The sequence below is a fragment of the Salvia miltiorrhiza genome, chromosome 8, assembly GCF_028751815.1.
Source record: "Salvia miltiorrhiza cultivar Shanhuang (shh) chromosome 8, IMPLAD_Smil_shh, whole genome shotgun sequence".
Lineage (NCBI taxonomy): Eukaryota > Viridiplantae > Streptophyta > Magnoliopsida > Lamiales > Lamiaceae > Salvia > Salvia miltiorrhiza.
The window spans coordinates 37,982,496-38,001,396 of NC_080394.1; the positions used below are offsets into that span (position 1 = coordinate 37,982,496).

An 18,901-nucleotide genomic window follows, 5' to 3' on the forward strand; every position below is an offset into this window, starting at 1 on the left:
GTTTTTGTTTCTTTCCCTTTATCTTTTGATTCTTTTTGTTTCTTTTGTTTTCGTTCTTTTGTTTCGTTTTCTTGCGGAGAGGATCGCAACAGAGCACGAAAGTTGCGGAGGTTTTGGAGTTTCGTCCATACCACCACCTTGGAGCATGCTTTTCTGTGAGTAGTGACACACATATCCTTTAATTATTCTTTCTTTTAAACATATTTTCGAACTTATTGTTCTGTAATAAGTTTGGGGGAGGGGGTGAGATTAGATATGTGTATCACTTTTATCATTTGCTGATTTTTTTGTCTTATTTTTGCTTGGTTGGTTGGTATATGAGTTTTTGAGTTAAATATTGCTCCATTTGATTTTTGGTAAGCTGCCAATGAGGATTTATTTGAAAAAAAATTGAGTTCTAATTTTTCTTGATGACTTGAGCATGAATTGAGTTGATTTGCATAACTTTATGTTGATTTTAACCTTGACTTTTGACGTTGATTTTATCCTTGACTTTTGAGCCATAACTGTTTATATTACACAGTTTATTTTTTGTTTTAGATGTTTTCATGCATGTGGTGATCTTCTAGAACTTATCATGATTTATGTGTCGAGGTTGTTGTTGTGCCCAAGATTATGAGATGATTTTAGGCCATCATTTGTTAGCCACATATTTACTCAAACACTGTCCTTAATGAGAAAAATTATCATTTGTTATCCAGTTTGAGCCTAATTTACTTTTATTTTTTTTAGCCGAATGATAGGCGGTCATGTAGTTTATGAGAATCTTGATGTGGTAAAAAATGTTGGGGTTAATGAAAAAGAAGGGACAATATTGTGTTGTTATTCACTCTTATAAGCTCTAGAATTTTGTGGGAAGGGAGAAAAAGAAAAAAAATTGATAAAAATATGTTGATAGAAAAAGAATGTGAAAGTCGAATTTGCATTTAAAATTGATTAGAAATCGAATTTGTTTGGGAATAAGTTGAGAGCATAAAAGAGTGTTTACTTCTGTGTTGTGATGATAAATCCATTGATTTGATTGGTCCATGGTGACATAGTTGGGAAAAAGATGAAATTTGTTCCATACCTTTTTTGTGAAGATATAAGGTGTTGTGTTCTTGATGTACTTTTGAGTTACTTAGCCTAAATTTCCCCAGCTTAACCAATGTTCATACATTACAACTAAAGAAAAAGACATTTTTAATCATAGTTCTGGCACACTTTTAGCAATAGAGATTATAGACGATTGGCAAGCCTGTGGTAAGTGATTCACATTATATTAAATTTCAATGAGAGTGTATACGTCTCATTCCATCAATTAAGAGTTGAGTGAAACATATACTTGTGAAATTTAATTGTTTTGAATTCAAGGTCGATTTTATTATTGGTTGTGCTTATTGTTGATTTTTGTGTTTGAATTATTGAGGATTTGAAGAATTCTTTCATTCTATTTTTCTAAGACATATATGATCTAGAAATCTACCCAATCGTGTTATTGATTGTGTTCTTCTCATTATTTGAGGACGAACAATGCTTTAAGTTTGGGGGAGTTGATAACACTCATTTTTTCATGATTTATAATGTTCTTACTATGTTAATTTTAAAGGGAATTGAGTGTTTGATAGTTTTGTTGTGCTAATATTGCTTCATCCCGTGACATGTGATACTTACTCGAATTTTGATGAATTTTACAGAAATATTAAGAATGAATTTGGAAGCATGATCTTCATGAAGATTATATATCATCTCGATACAAGTTCATGGGAGCAAACGGATCATAAATCGGAGTTTAAACGACAAAGATATGGCTGAAATAAGAATATCGCGCGCAGGAGTCAAACAACGGCGACCGGAATCGGCGATCTCCAATTCCTGAGTCCTGGTCGCCGATTTGGCTGCCTTTTTGCGCGAAAAACGTGTTTTTTACTGTATTTTTTAGTTCTGTACTGTGTTTTCCCATGTGCCTATATATATGTCCTTTTCTTGACCTATTAGATACTTCTCTTCACCTCTCTTCTTTCTCTTTTCATATTTTTCAGTTTTAGACTTAGAACTTTATTGCTTTCTATATTACATTTATTTTCCTACAAGATTCAAGCTGTCATTCTTTTCGAGTTTTATCAATTTCAATTATTTTTAATTGCTTTCTTTTTAATTATGTCTTTTATTTATTTATTTATTTATTTATGCTTGACTAGTTTTCTTTTCTGATTTTAGAATTTGTAAATAGTTACATAGCATTTGGTTCTTGATTTTAGAGTTTGATTACATTTTTCGGGTTTTTCCTGGAGCATTCGGTTCTTGATTTTGTTACATAGACGAGCATTCTTTTTCCTTGCTATGGGGTTTCCCATTGGGTTTTTCTCTGGCAAGGTTTTAACGAGGCTCAGCCCTTAGTCTGCTTGGTGTGCTTTTAAGGGTTTAGGACCGTTTTCTCTTTTTTCTTTTTTCTTCTATAAAATCTTTATTTCATTCATAGAGTTTGTAAATAGTTGATTGAATTTATGTGATTAATTTATTGATACCTTTCGTCTTCTAATTTATGCTTCATAATTCCTGGTGCTTATTTTTGTGAATTATCTGGTCAATAATTTGCATGTTTAACTACTCGGTTTGAGACCTAGCGGAGACAATTGTTTAGCGTATTCAGAATTGTATGACACGATTTTAACCTTGAGACCTAGCAGAGATAGTCAAATCACATCTCTCTCTCCCTCTCTCTCTCTCTCTCCACCAAGCATCAATCACTAGTAAATTAACGCCCCTGCAAAAATGGCTAAATGAAGCTATATTCACCTGCCATGCTTGTTGCTTCGCGGCGACAGATGCTCCAATAAGAGAACGCTCAAGGTGGCGCGGGCTGGTGGCAGTGGCGTCATCAGACAACGGCGTCTATAGACTACGGTGATCGGGTTGTTGGTAGCGACAACGTCTACGGTGATCGATGTGCTGGGGATACTTGAGAGGGAAAGAGAAGGTGGCCGGCGCGCCGGCGGTGAACGGCGGTTCTAGAGAGTGAGAGGGAGAGACAGACAGGGGGGTTGGGAGGAGGTGGGCCGACGAGATAGAGAGAGAGAGAGAGTTTGGATAAAGTTAGGCATGCGGGGGACCAAGTAAATAATCCAGTATATATGTAGCCACTAAGAGAATTGTAATCTTTAAACTTAAAATGACTATATAACTTTTATATTATAAACTAGATTTATAACCTTTCACAAAAAAAAAAAAAAAAAAAAAAACTAGATTATTTAGAAGTTATATACTTATAAAAAATGACTATTTTAACATTTCCCTCTTCATTTAATTATGTGGACTTATGATCTACGTGAAACATCCATCCACGTAATTAATCATTTTTTGATAGTCGTAAAAAATTAAGGTGATAAATTTACAATAAATCATTTTTTTTAATTTTATTGAAATATTTTTAAAATCGTGTGTAAATTGTAACTTTACTTAAAAGTAGTGCATTATTTAGCAGTTAGCACTTTATAATTAAATATGACCTTTCGTTTAAGAAAAATATTATCCTCCTGTTTTTGAACATAATAAATAGTATAATAAATTATGCACAACATTCCAATGCTAAAGTGGTAAAAGTCTATTTCCTTAATCTGCAATTTGGCTGAAATGATGTTGGAATTGAAATTAAGTAATCGCCTTGTCCTTTTCTAGTGATGCGATTTTTAATGTTGATTTATTAAAAAAAAAAAAAAAGACTTCAATCATGACCATTTTCTCCCCAAGTAAAAAAGAATGATGACCATTTTCTTTATGAAGAAAAAAATTGAATTGCCATTCGCCAGGATTTAGAAAAGGTGCATCAGGTTTTTGCCATATGATTGCTTTAGAAAAATAACAGTGGAATTTGTGGTATAAATTTGAATTTATGATGTTTTGATAATGAAATAGATCCGAATTTCCTCGTCTTCCTTGTCTCGTTTCTTAAGAAGGGCTAAAACTACTCCGTCACGGTCAGTCGGTCATGCAATAACTTAGGATTTTAGTAATGGAATTCTAGTCAATCAAGTTCCAAAAAGAACAGAAAAGTGTGCATTATTTTTGTCCATTTTAGCTTCAAGGGTACGTTTGCTTTGATTGAAAATGAAAAAAAATGTATATTTTCACCTATTTTTCACTGATGATGACAATATTATGCACATCTATTTGGATCACATCTAATGAAGATTATTGTAATAAGGGCTTAGGCCCAATTACTCGAATTTATGGGCTTTAGGGTCCAAGTTTTATAGCTTATGAATATAGCTCTTATAAAATATTTTAGATCCTTCTCTATTCACTTCACCCCAAGTAAAATGTAATCATGCCCCAAATACAGTGAAAAACCTCAACAACCCTCGTGGATGTAGATCTTCATGATTGAACCACATAAATCTTAGCCTTCTTTATCATTTTTATTTATTGTGTTGATTCTTGTTTCATCATCCACCATTTTCACATGATTACTATATGTGATGGAATATTTTCTTCGGGCATGATGGAATATTTTTTCGGACAGTCCCTTTTCACTCATTTTCTCTTCAATGTTGGATAATGTTATCTTAAGGTAGGGGTGTGAAAATATTTTCCAACATTTTCTTATATTTTCATCTTTAGTAAACATATGATAAAAAAAAATGAAGAAAAGATAATATGTTTTCATCTTCTCTTATCCATCCTTTTCCAATATAAATTTTACAATCAAAATAAATACACCCTAATGAGTCAATGTATCTCAGAGAATTCACCATTTTTACTAATTAATGAGATATGTACAGAGGTTTATATATATATATATATATATATATATATATATATATATAGGAATGAGATCATATAGATCTCAATGCTTATAATAGATCCCTAGATCCAAATCTTGACCACACATTTATGACATGTGGCGCATCAAGATGGTGACACGTGGCAAGGATTCCAAGGCAAAATCTGGAGGGGTAAAATTGGAATGTAATTTTCGGATTTAATAATTAAAAAAAAATATATTTTTTTTAGATTTTCTCAAAATAGATATATTTAAGATGCATATAGTTTCACACAAAGATGCATAAAGTTTTCACATGAAATGCATAACTTTGAACAGAAAAATGCATTTAATTTTTCGAGTTTTGGTATTTTCACCACCCCACCCCATACCACCCCCCAATCCAGCCCACACCACCCCCCAACACTCCCCATTACCACCCCCCAAAAATAGGCATGCTTCACATGCATATAAAATCAAACAAAATGCATAAAGTTTTCACATAAAAATGCATTAAATTATACAAAAAATGCATTTCATTTTAATAAATCTGGTAGTTTCGCCACCCCATCCCTGCCCCACCCCCACCCCACCCACCCCCAAATTTTTTTTTTTTCAAAAACTGATTTTCTGATTGCTGGCCCACCCCCACCCCCACCCACCCCCCACCCCCCACCCCCCCAAATTTTTTTTTTAAAAAACTGATTTTCCAAAAAAAAAAATTTTTTTTTGGGGGGTGGGTGGGTGGGTGGGGGGGGGTCAGTGGTCAGAAAATCAGTTTTGAGAAAAAAAAATAAAATAAAAAAATTTTGGTAGGGTGGGTGGGTGGGTGGGCGGTAGGGGTGGGTCAGTGGTAAAATCAGTTTTTAAAAAAATTAAAAAAAAAATTTTTTTTTGGGGGGGGTGGGGTTCTGGGGTGGGGTGGGGTTCAGGGGTGTGGGGGGTGGGGTTGGGGTTGGGGTGGGGTGAAATCTTATGCATTTTTATATGAAACTTTATGCATTTTTATATGAAAGTTCATGCATTCTCGTATGAAACTTTATGCATCTAAAATATATCTATTTTGAGAAAATCTATTTTTTTTTTTTTAATTTCGAAAATTACATTCCAATTTTACCCCTCTCCAGATTTTGCCTTCAAATGCCTTGCCACGTGTCACCATCTTGATGCGCCACATGTCATAAATGTGTGGTCTAGATTTGGATCTACGGATCTATTATAAGCATAGGGATCCACCGGAACCCAACCCTATATATATATATATATATATATATATATATGGGAGAGTTCAATGGAGACCACTCCCCTATATAGAGAATGAAGACCAAATCTGGTTCCTTGATCTAACTTAATCTAATGGTGGTAATTTAATTGATTAATTTTCATTTATTTTATAATCAAAAGGTTAAGCATGTCATTTTCTATTTAACCCTAATCTCACTCTCTCTCTCTCATTCACGCTCTATCTCAATCTTTCTCTCTCAATCTCTGCTGCTCCGCCGCCTCCCCATCTCAGCTGCTCCGCCGCCTCCATCTCTGCTGCTCCGCCGCCTCCCCATCTCTGCTGCTCCGCCGCCTCCATCTCTGCTGCTCCGCCGCCTCCATCTCTGTTGCTCCGCCGCCTCCCCATCTCTCCTACTGCTCAGCGGCGGCAGCAACGACCGCAAATCCGCCCAGCCGCCGCCTCCCTTTTTCAGATCTTACATCGTCGTCGCCGCCCTTGCTCCTCCGGTGAGGACGCCGCCTATCGCCCTTGTTCATCGATTTTTTCCATGTGTTCATCGATATTTTTGTACTGTGTTCGTAGAAAAATATAATGAACATGATAATGTTCATTGTCATGTTTGTAGTGTGTTCGTAGTGTGTTTGTAGAAAAAAAATAAATGTTCATCGATTTTTTTGTATTGTGTTCGTTGAAAAATAAATGAACATGATAATGTTCGTAGAAAAACAAATGAACATACTAATGTTCATCAATATGTTCATAGGAAAACAAATGAACATACTAATGTTCACCTATTATGTTCATTGACGGATCAGGTCCCAGAATTAGAAGAGAGTAATTTTCGGGATTTGTTCAACCTGATGCCATAATTCGTGGATTTGAGTGGACGTTTTTGCCCTTTTTGGATTAAATAAATGTAATTAACCATTATTTAATTACATGAAAAATCAAATCAGGAAATAATCTGGATCATTGATTGGATTGAGATGAATGACCTTGATTTGGTCTTCATTCTCTATATAAGAAATGGTCTCCATTGAATGCGACCCTATATATATATATATAGGGTTAGCTTATATTGAGATTTTAAATATTTTGAGATTTTGAGATAAATGAACATATCAATAAATTCTTTGAACATAACCAATATAACTGATGAACATATGAATCTATTTAATTTATTTAAAAAACATGCCAATATATATATAGGGATTGGTTCAATTGAGATTTATATATATTTTGAGATTTTGAGATAAATGAACATATAAGTACATTTTGATGAACTTGTCAATTAATTTTTATGAACGCGCGTTGGTCTGGGGTTCAATCCCTACAAGTGGCATGTTTTTTAAATAAATTAAATAGATTCATATGTTCATCAGTTATATTGGTTATGTTCAAAGAATTTATTGATATGTTCATTTATCTCAAAATCTCAAAATATTTAAAATCTCAATATAAGCTAACCCTATATATATATATATATAACTTAATATTTTATCTATACTATTATACTAGCTTCATATCAGTTTATATAAGTGTAAGATCAAACAGTGGACTTTCTTTGTACATACATAGAGAAATGTCAAAGTTTCATCTTACGTTCTCCTTCCCCAACTCAAAAATAATATAAAAGAAATCTAAACCAGTAAAAATAGCGTTATTAAATAACTACTAAGCATTAATCAATTTATGTGGTCGATGCATTATTCTATTGAAAACTTGTTGCAAATTATTAGTTGTTAGTGTCTCTTGATATCGAATCACAGCATGTGATGGTAGGGTGGTTGTCCAAAATCTCTGCCCACTCTATGTAGTACCATATACACAATAATATACCAAAATCAAAGAAGCTCCAAATTAATAATAATTGAGCAATGAATACTAATTTATTAATTATATATTGCCCCACTAATAGAATGCAAGAAAGAAGTGGGATGCCGATGTGATATAGATGGCAAGCCTCACGTTTTGCAACATTTTAGACACTTAAATAATTCCATTATGATCCATCGGCAAATGTATGGATCTAAGAATATGGTTGATTGCATTGCTTTGGAAATATTGAATTATGATCACGTATATATGAATAAGGAGCTCACCTAAAAAGCCCAAACAAAGGAGATGTTGGTTTACGAATAAAAATAATTAGGTACAACCAATACCGTCTTCTGCTCTCCTTTGATTTGGATGCATTCGGGTATACTCGTAACTATCGATTCTTCGATTTCGACAACTGTATTTTACGGTTTCACTACAAATATCGATTTTAAACTCCGGGTATTTCGATTAATCGAAACAATTTTTAAATAATTATAAATTTAGAGTTAAGTATCAAATAAGCCTCTAACGTGGAAACCCTTATTACATATAACACCCTATGGTAAGGGGTGTGTCAACTAAACCCCTAAACTAATTAATTGCGGATAATTAAGCCCTTCGCCCTAACGCCTACTTAACTGCCGTTTGTTTTATATCTTTTTTTTATCGGTGGGTCCCACCATTAAGCCCTTTCATCCTTGGTGTTCCCTTCCGGTACATCCACAACGAAACGATCACCATTGTCCCCGGCCTTCCATCAATCGTCTCTGGATGAACGGTGATGATGGAAGAGTAGTTCTACGATGAATGAAACACAAAAACGACGCTCATACCCTTGCCACATATAACAATTAATACATGCCGGATTAGCCCTAATAAAGGTATCATTGTTGGAATTTGTCGTATAGTTTTGGCTCAGTAGTCTCAAATCACAAGCCAATTAATTACACATTCAAGTAAAGATGATGATGATGATGATGGCGAAGATGATGATGATGACACCAACACATTAAAGCAAATGTATAAAACAATGTGTTTCTGAATATGTAAAAACTGGATAAACACCATGATTACCACATTATTATTATAATTCAAGCTAATTTTACCTAAATCTGCCACTGGAAATCGGGAATCAATAAGCAAAAAGCTGGAATTTGAATCGAAGCAAAGCGGAAAAGGAGAAAATAACCTAATAATAAGCGTCGATTTCAATTTTTGAATCACGAATGCCAAACATAGAAATGTAGTTGATTCCGTCCAATTAATAGGAAAAGCAAAGGAAAACGAAAGAGGAGTTGGTGATACCTTGAGGCGGTGATCTCCACCGACAATCCGCACATTGAAAATGTGCTCCTCATCATCGAGCAACTCGAGGCGCTCCTTGCTGGTGGTGGCGGGTAGCCCTAATTTCACATTCACCTCTCTCACTGTCCCAATCCGCAAATCGCCCTGCGCTATACACCGGCTGACGAATGGCTTGTACCGCTGCGGCTAATCGAAGCGCCGCACCAGCGACCACACCTGAGCCACAAATCACAGCAGCTCAAAAATCTCCGGCGCAAAAATCCAATTAGAAAAAAAAAATGATATAAAACAAACAGCAGTTAAGTAGGCGTTAGGGCGAAGGGCTTAATTGTCCGTAATTAATTAGTTTAGGGGTTTAGTTGACATACCCCCGGCCATAGGGTGTTATATGTAATAAGGGTTTCCACGTTAGGGGCTTATTTGATATTTAACCCTATGACTGTAAATTTGGGTACCCACGAGTACCCTACCCGCGGAACAAAATCTGCCGAAATCCCCACTCTCACCCGACCCTCCTGCATACTGCGGGTACCCGAATACCCGCAGAGGATACCCGCTGCGGGTACAAGGGTACCCTCATAGTCCCGCAATTTTATTTTTATTGTAATTTTGCGGGTTTTTGGTCCCGCTGGAGGGTATTTTGTCCCGCATTTCATAAAAAAAATTCAAAATATCATTTCTATTTCATCGATTATCCATAAAACCTGTGACGAATAAATAAACAGCTGATAAACAAGCACAACAATCAAAATTATTCCTAAATATTCCTAAAATTCCTAAATAAAATTAGATGAGAGAGAGACGAACGAAAACGATTAGGGCTCGGAGGTTTTGGAAATTTTAATTCCTAAAATTCCTAAATAAAATTATTTAATTTTAATTTTTAAATATTATATTGCGGGTATGCGGGTACCCTCTACCCGCGATTTTCGAGAATATGCTACCCGCACCCGACCCTCCTCTTTTAATTTGTGGGTATCAGGGCGGGTGAGGGTATACCCGATACCCGCAACCCGATTTTACAGCCCATAAATTTATTACGTTATACTTATGATATTCGAATTTGAGAATTGTTAGCGGAAATTAGAGAATTGATTTGTTGTGTAAAGTATGATCTGAGGTCTCGATTTTGAAATGTTGTTCTTTTTTTTTCTTTTTCTTTTTTTTTAAAAATTCGATTTTGAATAGTTTTGCATTTGTTGTCGATACTTGAACTTGTTTTCGAGGGATGCATTGTTTGACACTTGAACTTTAGAAAGTGAAGATATTTAGTTTGGATGATTGTTGGCTATTTGGCTTGTTTTTCATTGGTATAGGATCGCTTATTGTACTGCTGCTCTTGCATTTTTTAATTACTAGTTACCTAAAAGAGTATCATGTTGTCTTACAATATAATTGAGGTTTTTGGTGCAGTGGATAAGTTCACTGGCATTTAGTCGTGTTTGAATTTTGGTGGCTGCACTTTTTTTTATTTTTTGGATATGGATAATCGAAATTTGAATCGATTAACCCATATCTGAAAAGAATACCACCACTAGTCCCTCATTTTATTTTATTTTTGGTTAAATCTGTTATCTGGTTAATGATTCACTTATAATTGAAATAAAATTCGGGTACGATTTCAATAAGAAAATTTCATAGGAGTAATTGAAATTTCGGTTCAATTAATAACGTATCGAAACCAATTACCACCTCTAGTTATAAGTTGGATTATCATTTTTTACCGATTTGCTTTGATTTGAAGATAATGTGTTGCACATAAAAAGCAAGCAATATTATTTTAATGGGCAAAATTCACCTAATAGATAAATCTTAATTCAAAATTATATTTAATGGTATATTTATAATTGAGGCAATTTTTGCACTAGTTATACAAAATAGTAAAAATCAATGGTTGTCTCCAAACTTAATTTTAATAAATTATAGTCAAAATTAAGTGATTAGGATTAAATTACCTCTATTCTTTCTCTCTTGTACATAAAAAAGCACAAGCTCTCTCTCTCTCTCTCTCTATTACTTTCGCACTCCCCATCTCTTTCTGAATCCCTAGTTTCTTCGTCGCACCTCAACCGCTCTGAAGTATCTCTTGCGAAATATCTCTCTTTCGCTGCTCTTTCTCCGACAAGCCCCCCATCTCCCTGTTTTTCTTCGTCGCCGCTATCAACATCATCTCCTCCAGAATTCGGTGAAATATGAGTTTAAGGAGTTATAGGATTTTAAGGAGTTCTAAATCTACGAGAACTATGAGATGTAAATTCAGATATAAGAAAAGTTTGGAACGAAATGGTACGAATTCGTACCATCCGTTTCAAGATCTGTCGTGTCACCTAGAGATATGAAATGAGCCAATGTGTCCATTATCCCCATCTATGTCGTCCGTACCAAAATCTATCGGGGCAAGAACTGATATAAATGGTGCTAATGAAGCCATTCGTGCCAGTCACCCTGAGATCTGTCCCGCATATGCGAAGAACGAGTGGAACGAAAAAATAATTTTGTTCCCTCCGTGAAGAGTGTCTAGTCGGAGATGTATTGCGGTGAAGAGGACAATAATCTTCAGCCTTCCCTAATTCATCACTGCCGGTGTAGTTGTAATATAAGGAAGCAAGGCCGTATTCCACAAGGATTAGTAGTTCAATTCTAGTGATTATCTTAATTCATTGTACTAAGGCTTTTAGACTAAGCAATGAGGTGATTGGTTGAATTATCTAATTAATTACCTAATAAGTGCAAAGACAATTTAAATCAAACAAACAAGGTGGATTGATCAAGTGATTAAGGTGGTTTAGGGATTAGGCATCGACGGATTAGCAATGAACTTCAAATTAGCTCAATATTAGTCTTGACATTCCTATTTTTCTAGAGTGATCTCCCCACTAGTTCTAGCCCCCACCCGGTAGATTAAAATGGTAGATTACGGGTCATAGTTACCGTCACCGGTTAACTTCTAACCTATAACTCCCAAAAGCACAATAAGATCGAAAACTCTCACTCCACTCTCAACCTCCCGGTCTATTGAGTTGATATATTTCAAGCACCTAATCTATTGCAATTATCCTCTCCCGATTCAAATTACAAATAAGAAATGCATAGAAAGTGGCCAACAATCCATACAAGAAAGTTTACTAGGGCTTGAAAAGATAATAACAAGGAAATAATCAAGACATATATTAAGCATAATAATCAATCCATTACATAATCTACTAGCCTAATCCCCAAACCAATGGGGGATTTTAGCCTAACATGTTCACAAACAACATACTTAAATCAAAGAAATACATATACGAAAGAGAGAGTAATGAGTGATGTTGGGAACCTTGTGGAATATTCTAACCCTTGTTTTGATGATACCAAAAATCATAGGACTTATTTGTAATAGACTAGAATCGTTTTGAACTCAAGTGTTAGAGTTCGTTTCTAGTTTAGTTGCAGTGTCGAAGACTGAAGACTGAAGAATGAAGACTGAAGACTGAAGACTGGAGTTACCAACTGAAGTATCAGTTGAAGAATCAGTTGAAGACTGATTATTTAATGCGCGCAATGGACTGATACTAAAGTCAAGTATCAGTTGAACATTCCTCCTAGGACTGATCTTTCAACGTTCAGAGGAAGCCACGTACGCACAAGTACAGCCGCATTAAATGCAGAGATATCACAATATCTTATCTCTGCAGAGGTCATTCCTATCTGGTGGTTACTTTTCAGAGATGTCACTTCTCCTGTCCATCAAAGAGAGCCGTTTCCACACAGACAAGGAACCTCGAAGATTGAAGCCTCAGCCCAAATTCGAATTTCTCTCCAACGGAAGAAATCTTGAGGACGATTTACGCCAACGGATCTATTCAAGAGTTCTCCTACAAATAGCGCTCGAGGATCACTTCAATCTTCACCGATTCAACGACATAAGCTGAAGCTCTGCCGAAATTGCTACTCAGCCTAAAGCTTAACCGCCCAAAGCTTGAATCGAAGAAGAGAATTCCAAAGCCAAAATCAGTCTCTACTGATTACATACATTCTCTTAGACCCTAGGCATATATCTGTTTACCTAGAAGCCAAAGGTCAAACTTGCTTCAAATAACTTGTTCTTTGTAAGTATGGTTGGCACTCGTTTAAACCTCTCCTCCATAAGAGTGTTTGAGTGATTCGGAGTTCAGGATGGTACTCTGAACTCTGAGTGGGAAGTCTGAGCACGAGGTGTTCTTAGCAGGGAAATCCTACGCGAGGTGTGTGGGTGCTGAAGAGAGTTTATCTTCAGTTTACGGTTGTGTGCACCAGGCAAGCACACGGGTACGGTTTGCAGTGCACCAGGCAAGCACTTGCGGAGTGGATTGTTGGTCTGATCAACCAGCCGTGGATGTAGGAAAGGGTTTTTCCGAACCACGTAAAAGTGTCTGTGTTATTTACAGCTTTCAGTTTTACATTCAATACTTGTGCGATTTCAATTGATAAAACTGAACACTGACTAACAGGAAAGAGAAACCTTAATCCAACTATCTGCTCCACCGAGGCTATTCGAAACTAAGTTTAATTTCCGCTGCGTATGATATCAATCTGACTGATCTATCCTCTGATAGTAAGAAAGAGTGATATCATCTCTATCTTTGCAAACACGACTGAAGCCCTTACGTGGATCAGTTAAGTTCCAGTGACTTAACTGATAACTCTTTACTGAAGAGCTTTCAGTATCAGTCGTCAACCCTGTTGGTCAAAACTAATTTCGGTAAAATAGGTGTCTTGTTTGCTTGTAAAGTTTCGCTTTAATCTCTGACTGAGATCCCTCTGATTGAGGTCGGTAGATTGTTGTAAAAATAGTCTATAGGTGTATTGCCCCCCTCCATACACCTATTCGAGACCCCCCGGACCTAACAATTGGTATCAGAGCAGGTTGTTCGCAAGAACTATCTGTATCTGACTAGGTTCTATTTGAACTAGATCATTTATCTTAAAGGTCTCGAAAAAGTTTACTCCTTCTTTTCGTGCTTGCTATTTGCTCTATCTGCTGTTATCTGTTCTCTCTTTTTTTATGGAGACTAACCACAGCAGATTATCATCTCTACCTATGTTTAGTATTGAAAAATACGACATATGGAAGTTTCGGCTTGAAAGCTTCCTCACCGCCCAACATTGCAGAATGTGGGAAGTCATCACCAACGGACCAATCACCATCACAGAAACTATCAAAAGGATTCATGCTAAACTCCAACAGGATCCTTACGATGATGTACAGCCTAAGTCAAAGGCAGACTTCACCACAGAAGAAAGGAAGCAAGATGAGTTAGACAACCTCGCCAAAAGCATCATCTCCGGCACCGTTCCCGACAAGTATGTCATGAAGATCATCAAGTGTGGAACAGCAAAGGAGATGTGGGACATTCTGGAAAGAATGTGCGTAGGTTCTGAGGAAATCAAGGAGAATAAGCTATCCATAGCTTGCCAGAAGTTCGACTCCTTCCTCATGCTCAAGAATGAATCTGTCGAGGAAATGGAACAAAGATTCAATCTTATATTGAATGAAGTTCAATCCATTTCCAAAGACAAATACACTCAACGAGAAATCAACCTGAAGATTTTTTGAGCACTGCCACGTGGAGAATGGCAGATCTACTCAGTTGCTCATCAACATAAGCCAGGATTCAGTCAGCTCCCGACAAACAAGCTTTTCTCCGACCTCATGGCAAATGAGTTCGACCTTCTGAGAAATCTTGGTAACAAGAAGGCTGGAGGATCAGACGAAGATGGTCCATCAACCTCAAGAGGAGTTGCACTGAAGGCCTCAACCAGAGAAGGCAAGAAGCAGATCAAGGAACCAACGAAACTCAACCAAGAGGACTACTTCAGTCAATATGCTTTGTTGACTGAAAGATTCAACAAGATGGAGTCCAAGTTCCGGAAGTACAAGAGGTTCCACAAGCAGCACTACAAAGGAAAAGAAAGAGAAGGGAATTCCAGACATTCCACAGATCGAAGCGGAGAAAGGAAGTCATCCGCTTACGACATCAAAGATATGGAATGCTTTGGATGTAGAAAGAAAGGGAACTTTCGACATGAATGCCCTGACCTGACTCCAGCTGAGCGCAGGGAACTGAAAATGAAGAAAGATCGCAGATCTTCGAAGAAGAAAGCGATGGTTGCTGACGATGCTGACTCTTCCATAGACACATCAGAATCATCCGACTTCGATAGTTCCAGCTCAGATGATGAGAGCCAAGCCCTGATGGCCAATGAATCAGAAAGCGTGGCTGACAACAGCTACGACAATGGAATGAATGGCCCAGAGGTAAACTCTCACTCAAAAGCTCCTTATACTGATAACTTCCTGATGTTTTCAGGAGACCACTCAGAATCTGGAGATAGCTCATCCGTTGAAACTGACGAGTTTGATCAGCTCCTGACTGATCACTGTCAGCTGAGGAAAATGTTCGAAGATCTCCTCAAGCAGAATCAGAAAATGGACAAGGAGATCAATGATGAACGAGCTAAGAATCAGACAATCATCTACTTTCCGGATGAAACTTGTCTTGATCAGCTAATCATGGAGAATAGCCTACTGGAGGAAAAGCTCAGAATTTCCAATTCAGAATGTGAAAGAGCATCTCATGAAATCAAGAGGCTCAATCACAAACTGGAAGAAACAGTCAAGAGTTTCATGATGCAATCTCCCATGATGAGCAACTTTCCATCGAAAGGACTGATCAACAACATCGGAGGAAAGGTTACAGCTAACAAAGGAAAGGATATCATGATCACCTCTAAGGACGATCCTTCTGAAATCACAACCTCAGAAGAATCAAGAGATCATGATATGGATGAAGTTCAAAAGCGTAGACTGATGGCCAGATCAAATGTTCCACCTCCGCGAAGCTACAGACGAGCTAAGGAGGCCCCCAACCAGATCATCCTATTGGAAAGGCTGGAAAGCAGATTTCAGTCAAAGATCGGGGAAGGAACATCAGGAGTCAAGAAGAATCTTCCTCATCAACCCAGGGGGAAGAAAAGCCACATCAGTTAGAAACTGACATCCTCAGTTCAGTTTCAGAAGGAACAACATCCTTGGAGACCAAGCAATGCTGAGTCCAGAAGAGCCAAGAGCCATCCACAACAACAAGCTACTGGACATCAGCCAAATCTTCGAAAGTCTGCAAAGACTCGAGTATCTCAGGGAAGATACTTCGCCGAGCAAAGAAGACCTCAACCACTCATCAGATAGAACTGCTACAAGAGTGAGGCCTTCAAAAGGATCTCTCAACAGAAGAATGCTCATGTGCCACCTGAAGCGCCAACGACATCGATCAGACATCTAACGAAGCGCAAGAGATCAGCCAGACCAATTCTAAAGCAGATTTGGGTTCCAAAGGGAACTCGAGCTAACATCGAAGGACCCAAAACTTGATTGGGTGCCTGAAGCAACTCTTCCTTGCAGGTCAATGTCAGGAAACATAAAAACAAGGAAGAGGCCAAAGCTTCAATCAGAACGTGGTATCTGGACAGTGGCTGTTCGAAGCACATGACGGGCTACAAAGAATATCTATCTCAGTATGTTGAGAAAGCTGGATCCAAAGTTGCATTCGGAGACAACTCAATCGGAGAAACAAAAGGCTACGGTGTGCTCAACATGGGTAACGCCAATATCAGTAATGTTAGCTTTGTTTCTGGTCTTAAACATAATCTGTTGTCTGTGAGTCAATTTTGTGACAGTGGTTTCACAGTGAACATCAAGAAGGATGAATTCACTGTTAGAAACAATCAGAAGAAGGTGGTTCTGAAAGGATTCAGACAAGGGAGTCTCTACGTTGTTTCTTGGGAAGACAGCCCACCAGAAACGTGCCTCATCAGCAAGAGCAGCTCGGAGCTCAATTGGCTATGGCACAAGAGACTCAACCATCTCAACTTCAAGACGATCAACAAACTTGCTAAACATCAACTGGTAGAAGGTCTTCCTTCTATTGTGTTCCAGAAGAAGCAAGAATGTGAAGCATGCCTCAGAGGAAAGCAGACTCGGACATCATTCAAGTCAAAGTCAGGACACTCCTCTAGAAGGATTCTGCATCTACTTCACATGGATCTGTTTGGCCCGATCACTCCAAGAAGCTACAACGGTAGGAAGTATACCTTAGTAGTCGTTGATGATTATTCACGATACACTTGGGTTATCTTTCTCTTCAAGAAGAAAGAGACACTAGAGGAACTGCCAAAGCTGCTGAGAAGACTGAGCGTTGAAAAGGAAGTCAACATCATCAGCATCAGATCAGATCGTGGGACTGAGTTCCTCAATACTGTCGTTCGTAAGTATTGTGATGAACAAGGAATCAGTCATCAAACTTCTGCAACAAGAACTCCACAGCAGAACGGAGTTGCAGAAAGAAGTAACCGGTCTCTAAAGGAAGCAGCAAGGACGATGCTAGCCGAGTCAAAACTCCCATTGAAGTTTTGGGTCGAAGCAGTCAACAACGCATGCTACACACAGAATCGCTCCTTCCTTACTCAGAGACATGGAAGAACTCCATACGAGTTATGGAAGAACAGAAGCCATCGATTGCCTACTTTCATGCTTTCGGTTCTAAGTGTTTCATACACAACAATGATAAGAAGAGGTTGAACACTTTCGATAGCAAGGCTGATCCAGGAGTCTTCCTTGGATACTCTGGAACAGAACGTTCAAGCAAAGCCTATCGAGTGTTCAATACTCAAACTCTTTGTGTAGAAGAAACACCTCATGTGATCTTTGATGAGTCTACAGATGGTTTCAGGGAACAAGATGCTGAAAAGGATATTCAGATCGCTGAAGGTTCCAAAGCTGAAAGCCACAACATCGAGCCCTCTACTGTCTTGGTGTGGGGACCTGGCAAAGATGAAGATGCTGAAATGCTTCAGTATCAGAAAATCAACCAAAGGTCTGAAGTTCAGACTGGAGCCAATGCAGATGGCATCAGTCAAGGGGGAACCCCAGTCGCTGAAGTTCGAGTTGAACGCGCAGAAGCCGCCCCAGCTCAACTCTCCCCTGCTCCAGAAGGTGCTCAACACCCCAGAGCCATTCTGACTGAAGAAGCCCCACCTTCCCCTGAAGAAATCAAGAAGTATCGAAGATGGTTTGAACTCCACTCAAAGGAGAACATCATTGAAGAACCATCAGAAGGCGTCAAAACTCGGAGATCAATGTGCAACCTCGTCTTCGACATCAACCAGAACAGCATCAACGAAGATAAGAATTTCAGCTGTTTCTTATCAACTACAGAGCCCAAGGATATTGAAGAAGCTCTGAAGTCTACTCAATAGGTCATCGCAATGCTAGAAGAACTCAATGAATTCAACAGGAATTCAGTTTGGGAGCTTGTGGATCGACCAGGCGATGCAAAGGTGATTGGCTTGAAATGGATTTTCAAGAACAAGGAAGACGAAGAAGGAAACGTTGTGAGAAACAAAGCAAGGCTTGTGGCTAAAGGATACAGTCAAGAAGAAGGAATCGACTACGACGAGACGTTTGCCCCAGTTGCCAGATTGGAAGCAGTCAGACTCTTCTTAGCCTTCGCAGCTCACAAAGGTTTCAAGGTACACCAAATGGACGTCAAGTGTGCATTTCTCAATGGAGTGCTCACAAATGAAGTCTATGTAGAACAACCTCCAGGGTTTGAGGTTGCTGGACCAGAAAAGGTGTACAAGCTGAAGAAAGCGCTCTATGGGTTGAAGCAAGCACCAAGAGCGTGGTATGATACTCTCTCGGAGTATCTGGTTGAACAAGGCTTCAAAAAGGGATCTGTGGACAGAACTTTGTTCACTCTCAAAGAAGGAGAAGATCTCTTGCTTGTTCAAAT

At 38.0% G+C, this 18,901-nt stretch overlaps 1 pseudogene; it reads right to left on the reverse strand.

Annotated features, from left to right (window-relative positions):
• Nucleotides 1-1,218: 1,218 nt before the first annotated feature.
• On the reverse strand, nt 1,219-18,447 carry LOC130998441 (abscisic acid receptor PYL5-like; annotated as a pseudogene).
• Between the last annotated feature and the right edge of the window lie 454 nt (nt 18,448-18,901).